Here is a 24578-nt window from a genome sequence, read left to right as displayed (position 1 = left end):
CTTAAAATACCTCCATGCCTGGGAAGGGCTTGGTGTGTTCGGTTAAAAACAGGGCTCAAATTGAGGGGGGTATGCCATACCCTTTGTGAAAGAAAATGGCAAAAATTATACCTATTAACTTTATATTTAGAAAAAAAAGAAAAGAAAATCCAGATAATATAACGCATTCTATAACAATGTTAAATCCTTGATGCCTTTTGCTAGAAACAACCTTTAAAATGCCCACAAAAGACGTGACTCTGATGCATATGGAGATATAATGATTCCTGCATATCATGGATCAAGCTTGAGCTGGAATATGAAGCTAACTAAAGCGAGCCAATTCAATGAAAACCTGAGTACTCGAACTAGATTCTTAGTATACCCCTCAGGGTTAACAATAACATTTATTGAAGTTTGAAAAGACAACACACCATTACAGATGTCAGCAAGAAAGTCAACAAAACACAGAACATACATGAAAGTGAAAAGGTACAAGACAAAAAATTACAATCGTCCACGAGTAGTTATTTTAACTATATACACACTTACCTGCAGACAAAGTAGATGTTGCACTTCTCTAACCCTGCCTAGTCTGCCTCTAACCCTGCCTAGTCTGGCAAGTTGTAAATGGAGTCAGAAGCACGGCAACAGTTACCACTGGCAGAGCGAAAGTTCATTGAAGTTCAGGAGTAAATGGATGAGAAATGTGACAGCAATCCCCTATCTCCAGTCCACTTCCCTGAATGAGTCATAAGCAGCAACAAGGTGTGTATATTAAGTATTATTGGGTATTAAGTTAAGTGTATTTTCAGTTAAGTATGTTATGTTATGTTATGTACTATTAACTGACCAAATGTACACTGTGTATACCAAACACTTGCAGAACAGCCACAATTCATTGGGGCATGGACTCTACAAGTTGTCGTAAGCGTTTCACAGGGATGCTGGCCCATGTTGATTCCAATGTATCCCACAGTTGTGTCAAGTTGGCTGGATGTCCTTTGGGTGGTAGACCATTCTTGAGACACACATGAAACTGTTGAGCGTGGAAAACCCCAGCAGCGTTGCAGTTCTTTACACACTCAAACCGGTGCGCCTCGCACCTACTACCGTACCTCCGGTGCCCATTCAATTGTCTAAAGGCTTAAAAATCTGTCTGTAACCTGTCTCCTCCCTTTCATCTACACTGACTAAAGTGGATTTAACAAGTGACATCAATAAGGGGCCATAGTTTTCACCAGGATTCACCGGGTCAGTCTATGTTATGGAAAGTGCAGGTGTTCTTAATGTGTAGTATACTCAGTGACTCACCCATGGCCATGACCCAAAATACAGAAATGAGGAGGCGCTGGTAGAATGCAATTTATTTCATTATACTTTGGAATAGTAAACCTTGCTGTCTCCCTGTATTCCCTCTCACTATTCCTCCAGGGATTAAACAAGGCAGAATTGACAAGGCTAAGCAGGAATACTGATGATATTTGGAGGCTCCTCAGAAGACTCTGTAGGGTAGCACGATGGTGTAGCCGGAGGACAGCTAGTTTCTATCCTCTTCTGGGTACATTGACTTCAATACAAAACCTAGGAGGTTCGTGGTTCTCACCCCCTTCTATAGACTTACAAAGTAATTATGACAACTTCTGGAGGGCATCCTCCAACCTATCTGAGCTCTTAGAACATGAACTGACATGTTGCCCAGCCAATCAAAGGATCCGAGAATGAATCTAGTGCTGAAAGCTTAAGCTACAGCTAGCTAGCACTGCATAAAATGTGGTGAGTAGTTGACTCAGAGAAAGAGAAAGACAATAGTTGAACAGTTTTGAACAAATACATTTCTACAAAAATGAAGGAGAATCGAGAGGAGAGAGAGCTACAGTTGAAGTCGGAAGTTTACATACACTTAGGTTGGAGTCATTAAAACTTGTTTTTCAACCACTCCACAAATTTCTTGTAAACAAACTATAGTTTTGGCAAGTCGGTTAGGACATCTACTTTTTGCATGACACAAGTAATTTTCCAATAATTGTTTACGACAGATTATTTCACTTATAATTCACTGTATCACAATTCCAGTGGGTCAGAAGTTTACATACACTAAGTTGACTGTGCCTTTAAACAGCTTGGAAAATGTCAGAAATTTATGTCATGGCTTTAGAAGCTTCTGATAGGCTAATTGACATCGTTTGAGTCAATTGGAGATTTACCTGTGGATGTATTTCAAGGCCTACTTTCAAACTCAGTTTCTCTTTGCTTGACATCATGGGAAAATCAAAAGAAATCAGCCAAGACCTCAGAAAAAAAAGTGTAGACCTCCACAAGTCTGGTTCATCCTTGGAGCAATATCCAAACAGCTCAAGGTACCACGTTCATCTGTACAAACAATAGTACTCAAGTATAAACACCATGGGACCACGCAGCCGTCATGCCGCTCAGGAAGGAGACACGTACTGTCTCCTAGAGATTAACGTACTTTGGTACAAAAAGTGCAAATCAATCTCAGAACAACAGCAAAGGACCTTGTGAAGATGCTGCAGGAAACAGGTACAAAAGTATCTATATCCACAGTAAAACGAGTCCTATATCAACATAACTTGAAAGGCTGCTCAGCAAGGAAGAAACCACTGCTCCAAAACCGCCAAAAGAAAGTCAGACTACGGTTTGCAACTGCACATGGGGACAAAGATCGTACTATTTGGAGAAATGTCCTCTGGTCTAATGAAACAAAAATAGAACTGTTTGGCCATAATGACCATCATTATGTTTGGAGTAAAAAGGGGGAGGCTTGCAAGCCGAAGAACACCATCCCAACCGTGAAGCACGGGGGTGGCAGCATCATGTTGTGGGGGTGCTTTGCTGCAGGAGGAATTGGTGCACTTCACGAAATAGATGGCATCATGAGGCAGGAAAATTATGTGGATATATTGAAGTAACATCTAAAGACATCAGTCAGGAAGTTAAAGCTTGGTCGCAAATGGGTCTTCCAAATGGACAATGACCCCAAGCATACTTCCAAAGTTGTGGCAAAATGGCTTAAGGACAACAAAGTCAAGGTATTGGAGTGGCCGTCACAAAGCCCTGTCCTCAATCCCATAGAAAATGTGTGGGCAGAACTGAAAAAGTGTGTGCGAGCAAGGAGGCCTACAAACCTGACTCAATTACACCAGCTCTGTCAGGAGGAATGGGCCAAAATTCACCCAACTTATTGCGGGAAGCTTGACCTATGCAACTAATTTGTAAACGTTCATTCATAGGCTAGGTTGTAGCTGCCTCATGATGGGAACAGGGAAAAGTAGAGTATCATGTAGTAGCCTAAACCTATCAATGTTACATTGAACTGGGTGAATGGAATATGAATGACAGTCATCCATTATGCTGTAATGGAAATAAGGCCATGCTCACACAAAAAAATAAACATCCCCTCTTATCTTAAATGTCACCGATTGCCACTGATTTACACTAGGATATTTATTTAGCTGCCATCAGTACATGGGCATTGTAATCTTAAAACCAAGTTTATTTTAATGGTTTATATTATACAGTATTGCATAATGTAATAAAGTTTAACTGACATTTTAATTATGTACTGCAATAAGATGTCATTAAAACCTGCTATATAAGCAGACCTTATTAGGAGACAAGGTATCATAAACGTGTGTGTGTGTGTGTGTGTGTGTGTGTGTGTGTGTGTGTGTGTGTGTGTGTGTGTGTGTGTGTGTGTGTGTGTGTGTGTGTGTGTGTGTGTGTGTGTGTGTGTGTGTGTGTAGCCTATTATCTTAAACCTCGGAATATGCACTAAAACATACACCACTAGGAGGCTCCTCTAGCTTCTTGGGGAGTTTCTAAACCACTTACAGTATCTACAATGCTGATCAACACACCAGGGTTCTAAATTAGGACATAAAGGTAGGCTACACAGTTCTATATGGCCTACAGAATACTGTATATCACTGTAAACTCCCTGCCATAAAACAACCAAGGCGCAGCGTGCATGTAGTTCCACATCGTTTAATCGGAGTGAAAAACTTAACCAACAAAACAAACAGGTAAACAGCAAAGAACGTGACGCAACCGAGGTGCACACAAACACGCAAAAATAGTAATTACCCACATGGGAAAAAAGGCTGCCTAAGTATGATTCTCAATCAGAGACAACGGTAGACAGCTGTCCCTGATTGAGAACCATACCCGGCCAAAACATAGAAATACAAAAACCTAGAAAACAAAACATAGAATGCCCACCCCACATCACACCCTGACCAAACCAAATAGAGAAATAAAACGGTTCTCTAAGGTCAGGGAGTAACACTTGTGTATTTTTTTTTATTTAATTTTAAAGAATCAATTGCAGTTAAGGCAGAATTACAAAATCAGCAAAAAAAGAAAACATGGATAAACAAGAAACACACTGGGAACAGGACCAAGAAACACATTGGGAACAGGACCAAGAAACACACTAGGATCAGGACCAAGAAACACAACGACAGGCAGTGCAGGCACAGTTTTATTTGTATTTATCTAACTAGGCAACAAATTCTTATTTTACAATGACAGCCTTCCCAGGCCAAACCTTCCCCTACCCTGGCCAAACCTTCCCCTACCCCGGCCAAACCTTCACCTAACCCGGACAACGCTGGGCCAATTGTGTACTGCCCTATGGGACTACCGATCACAGCCACTTGTGATACAGCCCGGGATCAAACCAGGGTCTATAGTGACACCTCTAGCACTGAGAAGCAGTGCCTTAGACCGCTGCGCCACCCAGGAGAGTTAGCAAGCCAAAGAATGCAGGCTGAATACAACAACACGTTGTCCTGATAGAAGACCCACAACTTTCAACAGAAATACCGTTTTTAGATACTGGGTTGATCATTGCACTCCAAAACACCTTGGTAATCGGCCCAACTTTATGATGTCTTGCACATGTTCAAGGTCCCAAGTAGCAAAGCAATTCCACAGCATTAACAAACCTCCCCTATGTTTGATTGTAGGGAAGGTGTTTATTTCTTTGAAGTTGCTCTCCTTTGAAGGTTGTAGGTCATCCAGCAGGACAATGACTTATGACACACATCCAAAAGCACCCAGGAATGGTTCCAGAAGAAATAATGGACTGTTCAAATCCCATTTTATTGGTTATTTCTGGAAGTATTCACACCCCTTGACTTTTTCCACATGTTATGTTCCAGCCTGAATTGAAAATGGCTTAAATTGAGATTTTGTGTCAGTGGCATACACACAATACCCCATAATGTCACAGTGGAATTATATATTTATTTATTTTCACAGTAGAATTCTGATGTTTTATACTTCTGAACTTATTTAGGCTTGCCATAACAAAGGGGTTGAAAACTTATTGACTGAAGACATTTCAGCTTTTATTCATTTGTAAAAATACATAATTCCATATAATTCCACATCAATTGTGCAATAATAGTGTTCAACATGATTTTGGAATGACACACATACAGTTATCTGTAAGGTCAAAGACCAGGGAGGTTTTCCAATGCCTAACATAAATGGGTATTTATTGGTGGGCATTGAATATCCCGTTGAGCATGGTGAAGTTATTAATTACACTTCGGATGGTGTATCAATACACCCAGTTGCTACAAAGATACAGGAGTCCTTCCTAACTCAGTTGCCGGAGAGGAAGGAAACCGCTTAGGGATTTTACCATGAGGCCAATGGTGACTTTAAAAGAGTTACAGAGTTTAATCGCTGTGATAGGAGAAAACTGAGGATGGATCATCATTGTAGTTACTCCACAATACTAACCTCAGTGACAGAGTGAAAAGAAGGAAGCCTGTACAGAATAAAGAAATATTCCAAAACATGCATCCTGTTTTCAATAAGGCACTAAAGTAAAACAGCAAAAAACTGTATGTCCTGAATACAAAGCGTTACGTTTGGGGCAAATCTAACACATCACAGTACCAGTATTTTCAAGCATGGTAATTTTGAGGGGTATTTTATTAACTGTTGCGAAAGCAGCAGTAAAAGGTTGGTGGTGGCTGCATCATGTTATGGGTATGCTTGTCATCGGACTAGGGAGTTTTTTAGTATAAAAATAAATGGAATAAAGCTAAGCACAGGCAAAATCCTAGAGGAAAACCTGGTTCAGTCTGCTTTCCACCAGACACTGGGAAATGAATTCACCTTTCAGCAAGAGAAAAAAAACACAAGGCAAAATATACACTGGAGTTGCTTACTAAGACGACATTGAATGTTCCTGAGTGGCCTAGTTGCAGGTTTGACTTAAATCGTCTTGAAAATCTACGACAAGACATGAAAATGGCTGTCTAGCAATGATCAACAACCAATTTGACAGAGTTAAGAATTTTTTTAATAATAATGTACCAACATTGTACAATCCAGGTGTGCAAAGCTGTTTACATCTTTCCCTGCTACTGAACGGACAAGTGTGTTTGTAACGCAAGATGGAGGAGAGCCTGTCTATCGTCAGATATTTTTTATTTACTTTTTCCTCAACTTGTTTCTCTAACTTTATAGCAAGTCAAGTTAGTTCTACTGCAGTGCAGCTAGCTAGCTAAAAGCTAGGCTAGGTTGAAGATACCATTGTGGCTAGCTTGACTTGTAGGGGATGTGACTAGTTATGTAAATTAGATATTTCTGTATTTCGTTTTCAATCAATTTGCCTATTTCTAAAAACATGTTTTCACATTGTCATTATAGGGTATTGTGTGTAGATGGGTGAGCATTTTTTTTTTACATTTAATCTATTTTGAATTCAGGCTGTAACACAACTAAATGTGGAATAAGTCAAGGGGTATGAATACTTTCTGAAGGAACTGTACACTCTTAGAAAAAAAGGGTTGTTTGGCTGTCCCCATAGGAGACCCCTTTTTGGTTCCAGGTAGAATCATTTTTGTTTCTAGGTAGAACTCTTTTTGGTTTCATGTTCCACAGAGATGCTGGCCCATTTTGACTCCAATGCTTCCCACAGTTGTGTCAAGTTGGCTGGTTGTGGATCTCTACTCCGAATATCTCGTTCCATCTCCTCTAACAGATGCTCAATATCTGGTGACTGGGCAGGCCACTGCAGTAAGCTAAATTCACTGTCATGATTGTGGAACAATTCCTGGACAATCCTAGCTTTGTGGCATGGGGCATTATCCTGCTGAAAAAATACATTTGCATATGGGATCACTGCTGCCATGAAGGGATGCACCTGATTGGCAATGATGTTCAGATATATTGTGGCATTCAAACATTGCTCCACTTTTATCAAGGGGCCCAATGTGTGCCATGAAAACACACCCACACATCACCAGCACCAGCCTGCAATGTTGGCATGCGGCATGATAGATACACGTACTCATGTGGTTTTCTCCATACCCTAGTCCTCCCATCGTCGTAAAACAGCAGGAACCGGGATTCTTCAGACCAGGCAATGTTTTTCCAATTCTCCAGTGTCCAGTGTTTTAGTTCCAAGGCCAATGTAACCACAGTGTCTTGTTTTTTGCTGAAAGAAGTGATGATCTGTAGGGTCGTCGGCTGTCATACCCCATTTGTGTCAAGATACGACGAGTTGTGCATTCCTTTATGGGTCTTTGGACACCAATGTTGTACTGGACTGTCAGTTGACTAACTGTAGCCCATCTGTTGCTCTGCACAATTTGTGTCAGCTTTCTTTGTCCTCTTTCATCAATTACCCATTTTTGGCTGGATGTTCTTTGGGTGATGGACCATTCTTGATACACACGGGAAACTCTTGAGGGTGAAAATCCCACATGCTGGCCCATGTTGACACCAATGCTTCCCCCAGTTGTCTCAAGTTGGCTGGATGTCCTTTGGGTGGGGGACCATTCTCGATACAAACGGGAAACTGTTGAGAGTGAAAAACCCAGCAGCTTGATACTTTTTATTTAACACTTATTTGACTGAGACATTCTTATTAACACTATGACCAGGGGAATAGTTGCAGGGGAAAGGAGGGGGGGATGAATGAGCCAATTGGGCAAGACAAAAGATTGAAGTGTCTTTGAAAGGCATACTGTATGGTAGTAGGTGCCAGGCGCACCGGTTTGTGTCAAGAACTGCAACGCTTTGGGGAAACTGTTGAGCGTGAAAAACCCAGCAATGCTGCAGTTCTGACACAAACCGGTGCGCCTGGCACCTATTACCATATCCCTTTCAAAGACACTTAAATATTTTGTCTTGCCCAATTGCCTCATTCATACCCCCTCCTTTCCCCCTCTGAATGGCACACATACACAATCCATGTCTCAAGGCGTATAAATCCTTCTTTAACCTGTCTCCTCCCCTTCATCTACACTGATTGAAGTAGATTTAACAAGTGACATCAATAAGGGACAATAGCTTTCACCTGAATTCACCTAGTCAGTCTATGTCATGGATTTGAGGCTGTTCTGAGGGCAAAAAGTGGTGCAACTCAATATTAGGAAGGTGTTCCTAATGTTTTGTCCACAGTGTATATGTATATAATGGTGTGTGTATAGACAGTGTGGACAGTATATGAATAGGAAATGTGTGTACAGCCGTAGTTATATAGGATGAGCCTTGACTAGAATACAGTATATACATATGAAGTGCGTAGTGACCAGCAGTCTCTAAGGTGCAAGGTGCAGGGTAGAGTATTGGGTGGTAGCCAGCTTGTAACAGTGATTAAGTTCAGTGCAGGGTACTGGGCGGAGACCTTGTAGTGGTGACTATTTAACAGTCTGTTGGCCTGGAGATAGAAGCTGTTTTTCAGTCTCTCGGTCCCAGCTTTGATGCACCTACTGTCTTCGCCTTCTAGATAATAGTGGGGTGAACAGGCCGTTGTTCAGGTGGCTGAGGTCCTTGATGATCTTCTTGGCCTTCCTGTGACACCAGGTGCTGTAGATATCCTGGAGGGCAGGAAGTGTGCTCGCGGTGATGCGCTGGACTGAGCGCACCACCCTCAGGAGAGCCCTGAGGGTGGTACGACCATTGCAGACGGTGCAATGGCCATACCAGTCGGTGATACAGCCCGGCAGGATACTCTCAATAGTGCATCTGTAGAGGTTAATGAGGGTCTTAGGGGCAAAGCCGATTTTCCTCACCATCCTGAAGTTGAAGAGGGCTGTTGCCAGCGAACTAATACACAAAACGACCCCGGATTCAAAATTGTTCTATTTAAATGATTATACAAATATCTTGCAAGCAATATAATGATATATATATGGTGGATACAACCATCCCAGCTCTGCAGATGTTGCTGCGAAGAACCAGAATCATTAGATAATTTGCTTTGGTACTGTCCATATACAGTATAGCTTGTTTTTGGACGCAGGTTCAGGAATTGCTGAAGAATTGCAACATTTACCTGGAGCTAACTCTGCAAATAGCACTGCTTGGTGATTTGAAAAGTCATTGTCAATCGATCGCTAATATAATAATACTTTTAGCAAAAAAACTGATCTTGAGAATAGAAAGGTTCAGAACTTTTGTGAAACAGCACAGTTGAAAAATATATGGCAAATAGAAATCAAAACTGGATGGTGTTAAGAGATAGATGGGAGGGGTTGAGTGGAGCTGAAGGGTGTGACTAAAAACAACATGATAACTAATATAAAATATACTCTCCGTAAAATGTATATTGGTTCAGAGCCTTTGTGAAACAGCACAGTTAAAAATAGATTGCAAAAATACAAATATTGGCACTCTTGCACTTTTTCAAGTCGCTCACAATTTTCCCTAAAAATAAGATGAAATTCACCAAATTCTTTATTTCACTGTTAATATTACAGAACCTTTGTTTTTGATTCAGAACTTAATATATCCATTTAAATCAGAAAATCAACAGAAATGACCTTTAAGCTCATCCATGAGGTGACCAACAGGTCACAGGCTGAGAGCCAGACTTGAATCGTAACATCATACGAGCTCTACAACCAGCCAGGCTTTCAGACCATTATTGACACAACAGGGTCCGGACCAGAGGGGTGGTGGAAAAAGTACTCAATTGTCATACTTGAGTAAAAGTCAAAAGTCAAAGTAAATGCTATACATCAAATTCCTTATATTAAGCAAACATGACGGCACAATGATTATTATTATTACTTTTTTTTACGGACAGCTAGGGGCACACTCAGACATAATTTACAAACACAGTATTTGTGTTAGGTGAGTCTGCCAGATCAGAGGCAGTAGGAATGACAACGCATTATTATTGATAGGTGCGTGAATTGGACCATAATTCCGTCCTGCTTGAGCATTCGAAATGTAATGAGTACTTTTTAGTGTCAGGGAAAATGTATGTGTGAAAAAGTACATATTTTCTTTAGGAATGTAGTGGAGTAAAAATAAAAGTTGTCAAAAATATAAATAATAAAGTGAAGTACAGATACCCCACAAAACTACTTTAGTAGTAGTAGTACTTTTACTTAAAGGACAACTTCACCCAAAAACTATCTTTTTGTATTTGTTTCATTAGTCCTTTATTGACGTAGTCCCAAAATGTTTTGCTTGTCAGCAATTACGTTTTCAAGTTATGTAACTTTCAAAATACATAAATCATCCCCGTATGATGCATTTTGCGTAATTTGATGCTGCCTAGCTCTCATACTAGAAAAGGTTGGAGACCGCTGCTTTGACCTAAATACAATGCTCTCGGTTTTAGATGTGTTCAAGACCAGTTTATTGTTAATTACCCATTCTGACACTGACTGTAACTCCTTGCTAAGAGTCTCAGTGAGCTCACTGGCTGTAGGTGCTGATGTGTAGAGTGTGCAATCATCAGCACACTCTATAGTCATTTTTTTTCTTCTATATAATATACAGTAATTTTAGCTTCTTGTAAGACAAATAGCAAATAATTTGTCAAAATAGAGAAGAGGAAACTGCCCTGGGGGATACCGCACTGTACATATATGATGTTAGAGAAGCTTCCATTGAACAATACTCTCTGAGTTCTATTGGATAAATAACTCTGCAATCATGTGATGTCAGGTGATGTAAAGCCATAACAAGTGAGTTTTTTGAAATAACAAATTATGATCAATAACGTCAAAGGCTGCACTGAAATCTAACAATTACAGCTCCAGCTATCATCTTGTTATTCATTTATTTTAGCCAATCATCAGTCCGTGCATCAGTCAATGCAGTACAAGTTGAGCACCCTTCCCTATACGCATGCTGAGAGTGAATAATTAACTTGTTCTTTAAAAAACATCATTATATTTGTTAAAAGACAATTCTCTCCATCAGTTTACTAAGAACAGGCAGAAAAATAATTGGGCAGCTGTTAGAGCCAGCAAAGGGTGCTTTACTATTTTTTGGGTAGTGGAATTATTTGAGCTTTCTTCCACGCCTGTGGACATAAGCTACTTTAGGTTTTTTTTAAAGACATGGCAAATAGGGGTGGCAATACAGTCTGCTACCATTCTCATAGTTTCCCATCTAGGTTGTCTATACCTGGTGGTACAGTGCATTTGGAAAGTATTCAGTCCCATTTGACTTTTTCCCAATTTTGTTACGTTACAGCCTTATTCTATCTATACACAATAACCCATAATGACAAAGCGAAAACAGGTTTTTAGTTTTAGGGGGTATTGTGTGTAGATTGATGAGGGACAAAAACGATTTCATCTATTTTAGAATAAGGCTGTAACGTAACAAAATGTGGAAAAAGTCAAGGGGTCTGAATACTTTACGAATGCACTGTATCATTATTGATGGACAACGACCTTTTTTCCACCTTCTCTTTCATTATTAGATATTCAAATCACATCAAATTGTATTTGTCAAATGCGCCAAAAACCTTACCGTAAAATGCTTACTTTCAAGCCCTTAACCAACATGCAGTTCAAGAAATAGAGTGAAGAAAATATTTACTAAATAAACTGGTGAGATTTTTTTTTTTTATAATTGCATAACAATAACGAGGCTAATTTTTGGGGCCTTCCTCTGACACTTATTTTGTTTTGTTTAGTTTAGTCACAACATTTCTCAATTATTTGACCCTGCTGGTCATCTATGAACATTTGAACAACATGATTTATAATCATGTAATGTTGTCTAATACCTAGAAGGGATCAAAAGGGCCTTTATTTATTGGTTTACATACACAAAGCATCAAAACATGACGGAGATAATAGTTTGAATGTGCCGTCTGACTTGTGCAACCATAAATTGACTTAGCAGTTTCGACTTTCAGTCAACTGGGCCTAACCGAAGGTGATGTACTTCAGTCGAGACAAGCCACTCACTTCCTGGAATGTAGCGCCCTCTATGCTTCACCCAGGGAAATGCTACACAATAAGGGTAGGTCCCATGGCTGGGTAATTTGAGATCTGGGTCCTTTTGTATGAAGCATCTCAGTTGGAGTGATGATCTAGGATCTCAATTGAATTTCTGATTATAAACAAGATTACAATGGACAGAGGCGCCTGAGTCAAAAAATTGTGAAACAATAAAAAATATAAGGAATTATACAACGTGCAAATGATCATGGTGTTTGTATGTGGCTGCTATGAAAGTAAAATGTGTTTGTGGTGATCAGGGGTGTATTCATTCTGCCGATTCTGTTGAAAAACGTTTATTAAACGATAGCAAACGGAGCGAAATGGAGATAAAAATACCTGAATTTGTCCAATAGAAACTCTTGTTTGGAACTGTAGATTGCACCCTATATCAGCTAGATGCAGGCAAGAGTGTGCAAGGCGGTATTGAATGTTTCAATGTCTGTCAGCTTGATTACTCAAATTTCTCTGGACCTTTGCACCTACGTTGTAAACGTTCATTCATAGGCCAGGTTGTAGTAACCTCATGATGGGAACAGGGAACATGACAGTATCATGTAGTAGCCTAAACCTATCGATGTTACATTGAGCCGGGTGAATGGAATATGAATGACAGTCATCCAATATGCTGTAGTAGAAATAAGGCCATGCTCATAAAAACAAAATAGTCCTCCGTCATCTGAAACGGCACCGACTGCCACTGTCCAACAGGTCATCGCAAGTTACCAGTACAGTAGCTCACAGCCCACCTATGAGTACCTCACTAAACAATTCTGAAAGTACTTGCAATTATCACAAGTATCAGACACAGCAAGCTCCCACCTACCAGCTATCTAATCAACAAAAAAATGACATTATCCCACCCCTGGTTAGCCACTATAGGCTTAGAAAGCCAAACCTAACACAATGTATGCCAAGTAATTTCAAGCAATGTTGCCTGTGTCTGTTTGTGTGGTGCTAGTCTTTGTCCATCACTCCATGTGTAGCCAGTTTATGTGATAACCATCTTGTGGGTTGAAATAAATACTTTCCCAAAACCTTGTCAAGTAAATGTTAACTGCAAAGTTGTCTTACCTGGCAGAAGTATATAATGAGTAAGTTATCATCTGGATCTATTATTTGTTATTTGCAAACTTTGCCAAGAAATGAGCAACAGCAGTACAGAACCATCACTAGACCTGCACATTGGATGGCAAATTCCTCACCTACTAGAAGTGCAATCAAAGGGGAATTACAGTGAAATCTAAATGCGTTTTGTTTTCTTCCAGGCCTAAAAAAAAAAAATGGTCTTCCGATGTGATTTAAGCATTGACATGGACTCAAAACATCACATTTCGTTGTTTCTCTATTAACAATTGTAATGTTTACAGTGAAAAACAACTCTAATACCAGGAAAAATAACTGAGAAAACAATTTGGCAAATATAAAAACATAATTTTGGGGAAAATAATCACAATGTTATAGTACCCCCCTTAAAGTTGTTTTTTAACCGTTATTTTAGCAGGTATAATGACAGAAAACAGTGCACTACTGTCTTGTACACTTAAGGACCAAGGGAAGCAGAGAAGAATGTGCCTATTTGAAATCTAGCTCACAACACGTTGAAGTAGCTCTCATGCTAGAAAATGTTAAAGACCCCTGGTCTAGATTAATACCCCTGAGATGGGCTGTGAATACAGGCCCTGATGCATACCCCTTTAAAAAATGTAGCTATTGTTGTCTTCAGATTAAAATGTATTTTTACAGTCCATTTCAGATTAAATTTAACTTGGATTTATTTACAAATTGCATTCGAATAGTGTAACTTCATAATCAACCATAATACAAATATTGGGTGTATCACAAAGCATGACCATCAAACTGCCCAGCAAACCTTTAAAATCACCAATATTATTCTAGTTCAACACATTTTAAAGTGTAGCTTTATGGACGTGTATAGTCACCATACCCATTGCAAAAACTTCACACATTGATACTTAGGAACGTTCTCGCCAACTCTGAGATCTTGTTTTGTGACATCACTCCCGTGTTGCCGGAAAGGAAAGAAGTAATTGCTCACCTGATATTGTTCCGAATTTAAAACTGGTCAATGGGGAGAACTGCTGGATGCAAAAGACAATGCGACCCGTTTCTACGACTTTTATTACAAACAACTGTGCACAGGGAGACCAAAACGACACTTCTACAAGTATCGTAATAATCCTCTCCCTCTAGACGTAAAGCGGGTATATATACTCTTCCTCATCTGTTCGTCGTTTCATCCTTCCGTGCCTAGTTCCTTTGGGATTTTATAGACTATACATACAAATCATCCAAGTGCACAGAACATGTGATTAGATACCATAAACCCATAATAAACCTGCCCGACAGTCAGTGACCCTGAAGAGACATTACATCAATGTATTAAACAGATCATGAATCATACTTCTAATCATCGTCATTGGATACATATCTCAGCAGTATTTCGGCTACAAATTTCTTAGACATCCTAATCTCACAACACCAGTGTTCTAAAAACACCAGGAAGTCCAATTTTCACACGATAAAAACGGCAACACTGTCCTTGGCGGTCCTTGTTCCTTCAGCAGTCTGACATCAATATTGAGTCTTAAAAATAAAGGAGAGCCGCACACTCTAGGAGCTCAGATGCAAAAATATTTAATTTACCAACGTTTCGACAGGCAAGCTGTCTTCATCAGGGTACAATCACAGACACTGCGGGAGGACTCGTTTATATATAGTGTCAAGATACACAGGTGTCTGTAATCATGGCCACGAGTGGCCTAATATCATTGGTTAATTTCTCAAATATTAAAATGGCATAGAAATAGCAGCATACAATAAATATAAACTTATGGATAGGACAGCTTATGTAAATGAGTGTCATAGACAGCTGCTTGACAACACCTTTTACAAGAAACTCAGAAGTGACCCCACTTCTCAATTTCAGAATACTATCTTAACGGTCCTAGATGGATATTTAGGTTGTGGCCAGATAACCAAAAAAGAACATGACTTTTTGGCTATTCAACACCCTAAAATTGCCACTTTCTATACTTTGCCGAAATTACACAAGAATGTTACAAAACCTCCAGGGCGCCCTATTGTAGCGGGCATTGATGCAGTAACGGCCCCTCTATCTACTTTTGTTGACTTTTTTTATTAGACCACTCGCATAACAGCTCCCCTCCTTTGTAAAGGACACCAGCAGTATGATCTCTATCATAGAATCTCTTGATCCTCTCCCTGAGAATACCTTGTTAGTTACTTTTGATGTTGAGTCGTTATACACAAATATTCCTCACGAGGGCGGTATTGAAGCTATGGAACATTTTCTTCTGCAACGTGACCCTAATAAACTACCTTCCAGTGAATGCATTATAACATTGGCTGAAATAGTACTTACACACAACTATTTCATGTTTCTAAATGATTTCTTTATTCAGACGAAGGGTACTGCTATGGGATCCCCCATGGCTCCTAACTATGCTAATTTGTATGTAGGTTACATGGAGAAACAGTCTATTTTCAATCCTCTCAAAAATGTTTTCTTGCCTAACATCATTATTTGGAAACGGTATATTGATTATATTTTTGTTCTATGGAGGAGTGATGCAAAACAGCTCCAGGCATTCCATGCTTTTCTTAACTCCTGTTCTGAGCACCTGAGATTTACTATGCAATCTGATACACGTCAAATCAGTTTTCTTGATCTTCTGATCTTGTGTGAAGATAATGTTCTAGACACTGATCTTTACAGGAAACCTACTGATCGTAACAGTTTGTTGAGGGCTGATAGTTGTCACCCACTTCCCTTGAAAAATAGTTTGCCCTACAGTCAATTCTGTCGAATCAAAAGAATTTGCAAAAAACAATCAGATTTCGACAGAAATATGGCTGAGTCGCAAAGAAAATTCAAGGAGAGGGGGTACAAAAATGATCAGATTAATATTGCCATTGAGAAAATTCAAAACAAAACATGACCTTTTTCAAGGGCAGTCTCGCAAAATGACGCATTCTTGTATTCTAACTACCCGCTATTCAAAGCGCTCTGAACAAATTAAGGGAATCGTTCACAAACATTGGCACATTCTAAAATCCGATGATAGTCTCGGTAATGTGTTTTCAGACCTTCCCTTGGTCGTGTTTTCGCGGGGCAGAAATCTCAGAGACCAATTGGTACACCGTTTTGCCACCCCAAGATGTTCCTGAACAACGTCTATTTGCGCCCCTACTGGATGGAAATTATAAGTGTAATGGCTGTGCTCAATGCAATGGCACATATAAATGCAGATCATTCAAACACCCACAAACAGGGAAATCGATCCCAATCAAAGGTATTATTACGTGCTCCACTAAGACAGTTATTTATCTCATAACTTGTCCTTGCGGTAACAATGTGGGTAAAACAAAGCGTGAATTAAAAGCATAGGCGGAAATCGCAGGGGGGACGGGGGGTACACGACCACCCCATCCTGGGAAAAATATGATTTGTCCTCCCCAATATATCACTGTAAACATAACTATGTAATTTCAATAATATTAATAATACGCAATGAAAGCACTTGTGCTGATTATAGACACTTAATAGCGCGTTTTTAAGTTTCACAAGATTGCTACCCCCCCCGCCCTTTGCCTCACAATGATTTGATCCACTGCCAGTTCTTTAGCTTGCAAGGTAATAGAGGGTTCGTGTCTACTGTCCGAAAGGCACTCAATGTACGTAACTGACGTGAGGTAATCCAGTCAATCGCGCCATAGCAATGTATATATTTTTTTAATGTTGCAGGGTTCACACACTAGCTGAATTTGCAGAGCTAGCGCGCAAACTAAAGCAAACATTAACTATCAAGCTAGCTAGTACCTATTCCATTTATGTGGCGTCGTCAAAGATGGAATATTTGCTATCGTCAGTTTATTCTAAGATTAGCATGCAGCTGTAGTGCTTCAAAGTCCCTGTGATAAGGTTAGCGATAAACTGAAGTCCAAACTGAACAGAACTACACTCTTATACCATTGTCTTAAATATATTTAATGGTCTCGTTGCAAAAGCTAAATTGTCGCTAGTGAATTTTTTTTTTCTTCCCACCTTTATTTAACCAGGTAGCAAAGATTATAGCAAACACCACAGAGGCGGAATTGGTGTTTGCTAGCTTTGCAAATTCAGCTATTGTTGGAAGCCTGCCAATATGAAACAAACTATGTTAAAATTTCAAAACGTTGCAGCATGTGTTGTGTAAATGTGTGTGTGCAGCTAGACCGGCCAGCCAGCCAGGTAGAAACATGTCAGAAAAAAGTAAAAAGACAGACAGAGTATTTTTCAGTACACCAAAACGCAAAGTAAGAACTCTAGTAGCCTAATATCTCAAAGACGAGTTGATAAAATGTTCATAAGAAAGAAGTGAAATGCTAATTGAAATGTTTCACAATGATGTCATTAGGCAGAGCAGGCAACAGATGGCACACAGACAGCAGAGCTGGGGACAGATATGCAGGGACAGATTGGCAGACAGGGAGTCTCAGGTAAGTTTGAGTCTTTGTTTGGCAACATTATGAAAGGTTCTCAATTTTTTTGATTTGTAAAATAGGGACATAATTGAAAAATGCCATGGATACCCCCACTCAACTTAAACTGGTGACTAAACTAAGATTTGTTTAAGGCAATGGTATTGCTGTTGTGATTAATTGTGTAGTTTTGGGTACCGGTAGTTAGGAGTACAGCAAACACCTTATTTATTTTCTAGGAGACAGACTGTGAGTCAGTGAGGGTGGTGAAAGGGAAAGAGACTTCAGAGGACAGTGTCACAGCCACGGCAGGACCAGGTGTCACCCTTATTGCCAGCAGCACCAGTATAGGGGACAGTGGCACAGCATCGTCCAGTTACCTCAGTGATGGCACAAAACCATATCAGCCACACCCACAATTTATAGAACCGCAAACTCTTGCAAACAGAGTGTTGACGTTTCAAGAGAGATGGTTTCGCGATTTCTCCTGGCTACATTATAATCCATCAATAAAAGGAGTGCTGTGTTTTCACTGTAGCCAAGGGTTTTCAAGCCAGCCATCTTCTGGCCAAAGAGCAGATGCTGCCTTCATTAGTGCAGGATTTAGGAACTGGAGAAAAGCCATTGAAAAATTCACAGCACATCAAAACTGCCAAACCCACCACCACTTTGTAACTGTAACAGCACACCAGCTAAATCCAATCAGTGTCCAGTTATCCAGCGCGTGGGGTAAACAGCAGGAGGACGCAAGGCATTGCTTGATGAAAATTGTTAGTTCGGTGCGGCATGTAGTAAGACAGGGACAAGCCTTTAGAGGCCACACGGATGACAGTGGGAATTTATACCAGCTTTTGAAACTCAGGGCAGAAGAGGATGATCCCATTTTACTGAAGTGGTTAACAGAGCGTACCACAATGTACACAGGCCCCAAAGCACAGAATGAAATTCTGAACATCATGGCCAATACAGTAATTCGAGGCATTGCAGCTGAGATTAGGTCTCTTCCGATTGTATAATTTTCATTAATTGTTGATGGTACTCAAGATGTCTCTGGTGCTGAACAGGAGTGTCTGTCTGCGTTATGTTGACCATGACCTTGTCCCTCACGAGGAGTTTATTGGGCTATACAGGGTGTCGGAGACAACAGTCGAGGGCATTGCGAAAGTGGCAACTGATGTGTTGTTGAGGCTCAATTTGCCCATGTCTGGCTTACGTGGGCAGAGTAACGATGGTGCCTCAAACATGGCAGGAAAATACACAGGTGCACAGGCAATTGTGAGGAGTGAGCAGCCATTAGCCCTCTATGTCCATTGTGGAGCACACTGTGTAAATCTGATTACACAGGCTGGCTGCTCAGCCTCCCCACTGATCCGGGATTCCCTTTCTTGGGTCCATCAGTTAGGTGTCCTCTATGGCCAGTCAGGAAAGTTTAAGAGCATGTTTGAATCAATTGCCACGTCCAAAGATACAAATCTGACCACCCTGAAACCCCTATGTCCAACAAGGTGGACTGTGCGGAATACTGCTATTAGAGCTGTGCTAGGGCAGTATGAGCGGGTACTCAGCAGCTTAGAGGAGATGTCACACTTGCCTCTGCTGTTCTTGGAGAGCTTGAATGTCTAAACATTTCACTGCAGAAGAAAACTCAGACTGTCTCTGGTATGCAGGCTGCAGTCGAGTGTGTGCGGTCATCTCTTAGGGGCAAGAGAAATGACGAAAGCTACCTTGCACTGTATGAGAAAGCAACAACTTTGATTGACTCTATTGATTCCATTGAGACGCACTCAAGACAATTTGCTGGCAAAGCAGTGGATCACTATAGGGCAGAATTTTTTTAAGTGTTGGATGGTGTGGAGGTTCAGTTTGGCTACCGTTTTGACCAGGACAGTCTAAACGTCCTGCAAAAGTTGGAAAGAGCGCTTCTCACGGGGGAGTTGGATGAGTCTCTAGATCAGTACCCTGAGCTGAACATAGATTCTCTTTCAGTGCAGATCCCTCTCTTTCACAACAAATACCCCTGTAGCAGTGGAGAGGCAGCAGAGGTCCTCAGGAGGCTTCCAGTGGAGGTGAAGGGGTTGTTTGACCAAGTTGAGGTGCTGATCAGAATTCTGTTTGTGGTGCCAGTGTCTTCATGTGAGGCTGAGAGGAGTTTCAGTGCACTCCGCAGGTTAAATACTTGGCTACGGGCCAGCATGGGCCAAGAGAGACTGAACGGCGTAGTTGTCTGTAATGTACATAAAGACAGGCTGGACAGTCTCAAGAGGGAAAATATCTGCCAGCAATTTGTTGGATCCATTGAAACCCACAAACATATGTTCGGTTCTTTTGTTCAGTAGTGTGTATAGCAGTGGTTCTCAACCTTTTTGGGGTACTGGAACCCCTGCATATTTTGAGGCAAGGCAGGCAAGGTTTTCAGCGGTCCTCAGGGACCACCACCCCCTCTATTATATGTAAACTTACTGGAAACCTTGTGGTACTGACTACATTCATTACACTTTTTTATTTCACGGACACCTTGCAATTAGTCCATGGACCCCTGTTTGAGAACCCCTGGTGTAATTGATATTTGTTCTTTTGTTTAGTAGTTTTCAGTTTTTAGTACATGACAGTACACTTACAAATGATTTATTTCATGTTATTTTATTTAAAATTGCATACTTTGTGTGACATACTTGTCCATAGCTGCTGTTTGAAGAGTTGAGACACTGACTGAAGGATATTGTTTGATTTATTTGGGTTTTTCATTGAAGTAGTTATATTGCTTTTAGAACTGTACTTATTTTAAGCTTTTTGTTCTTGTAAAGATATTGTAGTAGACACAGGCCAGGTGCACATATTTAATGACTATATAAATGTATCACAAAGCCAAATTAAAAGGTCAATTCAATACGGAGACCAACTTTGCGATGGTTCTCAATGGAGATTCTTTACGATGAGATCACACCATGTTCATTGTATTTATGAAAACTACTCCCATACAGTGTACAGTACCATTGCCGCCTACTGGCCTTTCTTGATATTGCTGGTTGTAAGTACGAATACCTGCATACATACTGGACTGATGAGGAACACTGCTATAACTGTTATTAGTAGTAGTAGTATAATGATTTAAACAAGTTAGGACAACCCTTCAGTTAACTACTGTACCTAACAATTATCCAGTAGTAGTGATTGTGGTCCCTCAATATACATTTAACATATTACAACGTAGGCTGTGTTACAGCACTACTTTTGGTGTCCCCCTCAGGAATTGCTCCTGAGAAAATTTCATGTCATTGTCCCCTCCAAGGTTGATATCAGATTTTCGCCCCTGATTAAAAGTACGTATCAGAGCATCGTAGCACCATTAGGTGCCAAAACTTGACTTAACCAGTTGCGGCCCACTTTTGAGGCAGGCCACTCGATTGTCTCTGCATTATATTGGCATCGAACATGTCACCCTCCCTAGGAGAGGGGGTGACCTTGATCATTTATTGTTAAAACGAGAGGCTGCTTGGATCTTTAACTTAAAGACCCTTGCTCCCTTCGGTCTTAACGTGGACTTTGATCTGAAGCCATTCTTGTGATTGTTGTGACTTTGCCATTGTGGTTGTTTGTAGGCTTGTGTGGTCTTAAGTGAGTCTATGATCGTATGCTATCCATTTGTATTTATTGTATGCTGCTCTTTATGCCATTTTAATGTTTGAGAAATTAACCAATGATATTAGGCCACTCGTGGCCATGATTACAGACACCTGTGTGTCTTGACACTATAAACGAGTCATCCCGTAGTGTCTGTGATTGTACCCTGATGAAGACAGCTTGCCTGTCGAAACGTTGGTAAATTAAATGCGTTTCTTTTCCTTCTAGATCAATATTGAGTCTAACATTCGAATTAACTCAATTTACACTGGCAGAACAGATTTAACAAAATGGATAGTGTCTACGGAAAGTATTCAGACCCCTTGACGTTTTCCACATTTTGCTACGTTACAGCCTTATTCAAAAATTGATTAAATATATTTTTCCCTCAGCAATCCACACATTACCCCATAAGACAACGCGAAAACCAGCAGTAGCAACCAAATGTGGATTGTCAAGGTGTTTGAATACATTCTGAAGGCACTGTACATGTTAAGTGCATCAATAAATATTGGTTCTACACAGGCATTTCAATATTAATACTGTATGCATCCATTTATCACTTTTCAGGCAGATACATTGACACACTACCTACCAAGAGTTATATTTTTTTGTAGCTGCCTACATATCACAAACCGATGCTGGCACTAAGACCGCACTCAACGAGATGTATAAGGTCATAAATTAACATTCTTATCCAGAAGGGGCGCCCAGGGACCTTAATGCAGGCAAACGCGTTACCCAACTGCTAACAGTATGTCACACGTGCAATGCGGGGGAGAGAACTTTACAGATGCGTAGAAAGCTTCCCTCGGCCTCCATTTGGAAAATCTGACCTCTAATACGAGGCGTCGAAGGCGCTATAAAAAAAATAAATTTGGCCAAAACCAGCCACTCAAGACACTGTTCCGCTACTGCACCAGCACACGAAGTCCAGGTTGAAATGGCTGCATCCCCCAAGAATGCTAAACAAATGGCTACCTGAACTATTTGCATCGATCCCTTCAACGCTGCTTCTCAGCACCTTTATTTATGCATTGTCACTTTTTCCCCCTACATAGCCGGTTAAGGGCTTGCAAGTAAGCATTTCATGGTAATGTTTACTCCATATTCAGCACGTGGCAATAAAGTGATTCGAGTCCCTGTGGTGGGCCCCCGGCCCCCCTCTGAGACTTCTCAAACCTTGTTGCCTCGACCCCATTCCTTGCTCGTGCCGCAGCTGGTCTGACTTAAAAACGGACTTTCTACATGCTAACTTTCCACAGACTAAGTCCCCATCTACCCTTCATTGACCAACAGACAAGTAAATTGGTGACATTAGTTTTTCAAGCTCGTAGCCAACAGGCTTAACTACAATGCTGATCTAGTCTCTAACAGTCATTTGAGTCACCATACAAAGCAAAATTAACCACCCTTAAAGGCATATTTAACAGCCGTTTTAACCCATCCACCAACAGGTGGCCTTATTAAACCTCCATGTCTGTTTGAATTTCGCCTCCTGACTTAGTGACCTTACAGATAAGTGGGGTAGAGATAATAGGCTTCCATAACAAGGGTCAATACATAAAGTTCACATTTAAAAGTAATGTTTCAAATATTCAACTGACACAGGGTACTGTGTGTAGGCCAGTGACAACTTCAACCTAATTATGTTAAATTCATGCTGTAACAAAATGTGGAATTGAGTCGAGGGGGTTGAACACGCTGAAGGCATATACAGAGTTATACTTTAATAGGTTTAAGTGTCACAGTATAACATTTACACATCCCACAACCACCACTTATATTCAGAAGTAAAGCACCACTGAACAAAACTCACAGAAAAGTTATTAATAAATTGCGGTGAATGAAGGGTTGGTTGGGGCTGAAATCAAGGGGCATCAAACGGCAGACGAGGAACACCTAAAAAAAAATTTGTCTGCCATTAACTGAATGAAACAGGAAATTATCGAATGGTAAAGCGTGTACTAATGTCTCAGAAAACCGAATGTCACCACTACACAATCTGCCGGTAATTCCAGCTATTTCAGTTTAGTGTTCATCATAGCATAAATAAGCAATTATTATTTTCTTCAAGCTGACCGCAAGGCAGCTTGTTGACAGGGTGAACAGCCTTACCCCAGTCTACATGTCCACTTCTGAGACTGCAGGGATGTTATGTGAAGGTAACCTACATGAAAAGTAAAACAGTTTGAGTGAAAATGTACAATATCATAAGCAAATGACAAATCACAGCCTGTCATGTTCAGAAAACCGAATATCACCACTGTACAATCTGACGGTAATTCCAGCTATTTTCAGTTTAGGATTCATCACAACCAGACAAAGAAACAGAAGTGACAGGTGGGGTGTAGCCTGAGGGTGTGCTTATGTACCTTTCAGACTTTTCACAGCGTTAGTTCAGTTCCACACCTGTTCAAACAATCACAAGAGACAAGATTTTAAAATGAATACAAACTAGGGGCCTAATCCATATGTTAAAAAAGACAAAACTAAAGTAGAAATGTAAAGTCACTGCTTGTCATGTTCAGAAAACCGAATATCACCACTGTACAATCTGACGGTAATTCCAGCTATTTTCAGTTTAGGATTCATCACAACTAGACAGCTAACCGAGAATGGGCCAGGTGAGGTGTAGACTGGGGTGGTCATGTACCTTTAAAGATAACTCCACTCCATCCACATCCTTGATTCAGCTCCACACCTGTTCAAAACCACCATAAAGCAACACAATCAAATGGAGTTCGTAACAGTAAATTAAATACATCAGGAATTGAGTCACTGCCTGTCATGTTCAGAAAACCGAATATCACCACTGTACAATCTGACGGTAATTCCAGCTATTTTCAGTTTGGGATTCATCACAACAAGATTAGACAGCTACCCAGAGAACGGGACAGTTGAGGTGTAGACTTAAATGGGTGTTAGTCTGACCTTGGCAGATGGAGTCTCCATGCCATCAACTCATTGGGGCAGCTTCACACCTGTTAAATAGCATAGGTGTTATGAAAATGAGTAAAATCAACTACTCATTAGCAGTTCTTAAGAGAACTACAGAATAGAAAATCACTGCCTGTCATGTTCAGAAAACCGAATATCACCACTGTACAATCTGACGGTAATTCCAGCTATTTTCAGTTTAGGATTCATCACAACTAGACAGTTAACTATAGTCAGTGTCTCAAAGGATGGAGTGGGTGTGGTAGTCTTACCTTTTCAGGTGTTGTC

General features: G+C 40.5%; 1 protein-coding gene and 5 non-coding genes across 6 annotated transcripts in view; all 6 read right to left on the bottom strand.

Moving 5' to 3' along the window:
• Positions 1 to 17673, bottom strand: part of LOC129863558 (CMP-N-acetylneuraminate-beta-galactosamide-alpha-2,3-sialyltransferase 1-like) — a 37472-nt gene extending 19799 nt beyond the window's left edge. Inside the window, exon 1 of the mRNA XM_055935621.1 lies at positions 14284 to 17673. The gene's annotated coding sequence lies outside the window, so the exon portion shown is untranslated. The remainder of the gene's footprint in view (positions 1 to 14283) is intronic.
• A 5650-nt stretch (positions 17674 to 23323) lies between these two features.
• Positions 23324 to 23397, bottom strand: LOC129864268 (small nucleolar RNA SNORD65). Its single transcript, XR_008761230.1, has one exon. It is a non-coding gene; the product is annotated as a small nucleolar RNA SNORD65 (small nucleolar RNA).
• A 196-nt stretch (positions 23398 to 23593) lies between these two features.
• LOC129864273 (small nucleolar RNA SNORD65) lies at positions 23594 to 23668 on the bottom strand. Its single transcript, XR_008761235.1, has one exon. It is a non-coding gene; the product is annotated as a small nucleolar RNA SNORD65 (small nucleolar RNA).
• Positions 23669 to 23875: 207 nt separating this feature from the next.
• Positions 23876 to 23950, bottom strand: LOC129864272 (small nucleolar RNA SNORD65). The gene has a single exon (XR_008761234.1). It is a non-coding gene; the product is annotated as a small nucleolar RNA SNORD65 (small nucleolar RNA).
• A 192-nt stretch (positions 23951 to 24142) lies between these two features.
• Positions 24143 to 24217, bottom strand: LOC129864274 (small nucleolar RNA SNORD65). The gene has a single exon (XR_008761236.1). It is a non-coding gene; the product is annotated as a small nucleolar RNA SNORD65 (small nucleolar RNA).
• Positions 24218 to 24430: 213 nt separating this feature from the next.
• On the bottom strand, positions 24431 to 24505 carry LOC129864270 (small nucleolar RNA SNORD65). The gene has a single exon (XR_008761232.1). It is a non-coding gene; the product is annotated as a small nucleolar RNA SNORD65 (small nucleolar RNA).
• Positions 24506 to 24578: the final 73 nt, after the last annotated feature.

The sequence above is a fragment of the Salvelinus fontinalis genome, chromosome 10, assembly GCF_029448725.1.
Source record: "Salvelinus fontinalis isolate EN_2023a chromosome 10, ASM2944872v1, whole genome shotgun sequence".
Lineage (NCBI taxonomy): Eukaryota > Metazoa > Chordata > Actinopteri > Salmoniformes > Salmonidae > Salvelinus > Salvelinus fontinalis.
The sequence above is the reverse complement of the archived record's forward strand: the minus strand, read 5'-3'. Positions and strand labels throughout refer to the sequence as shown.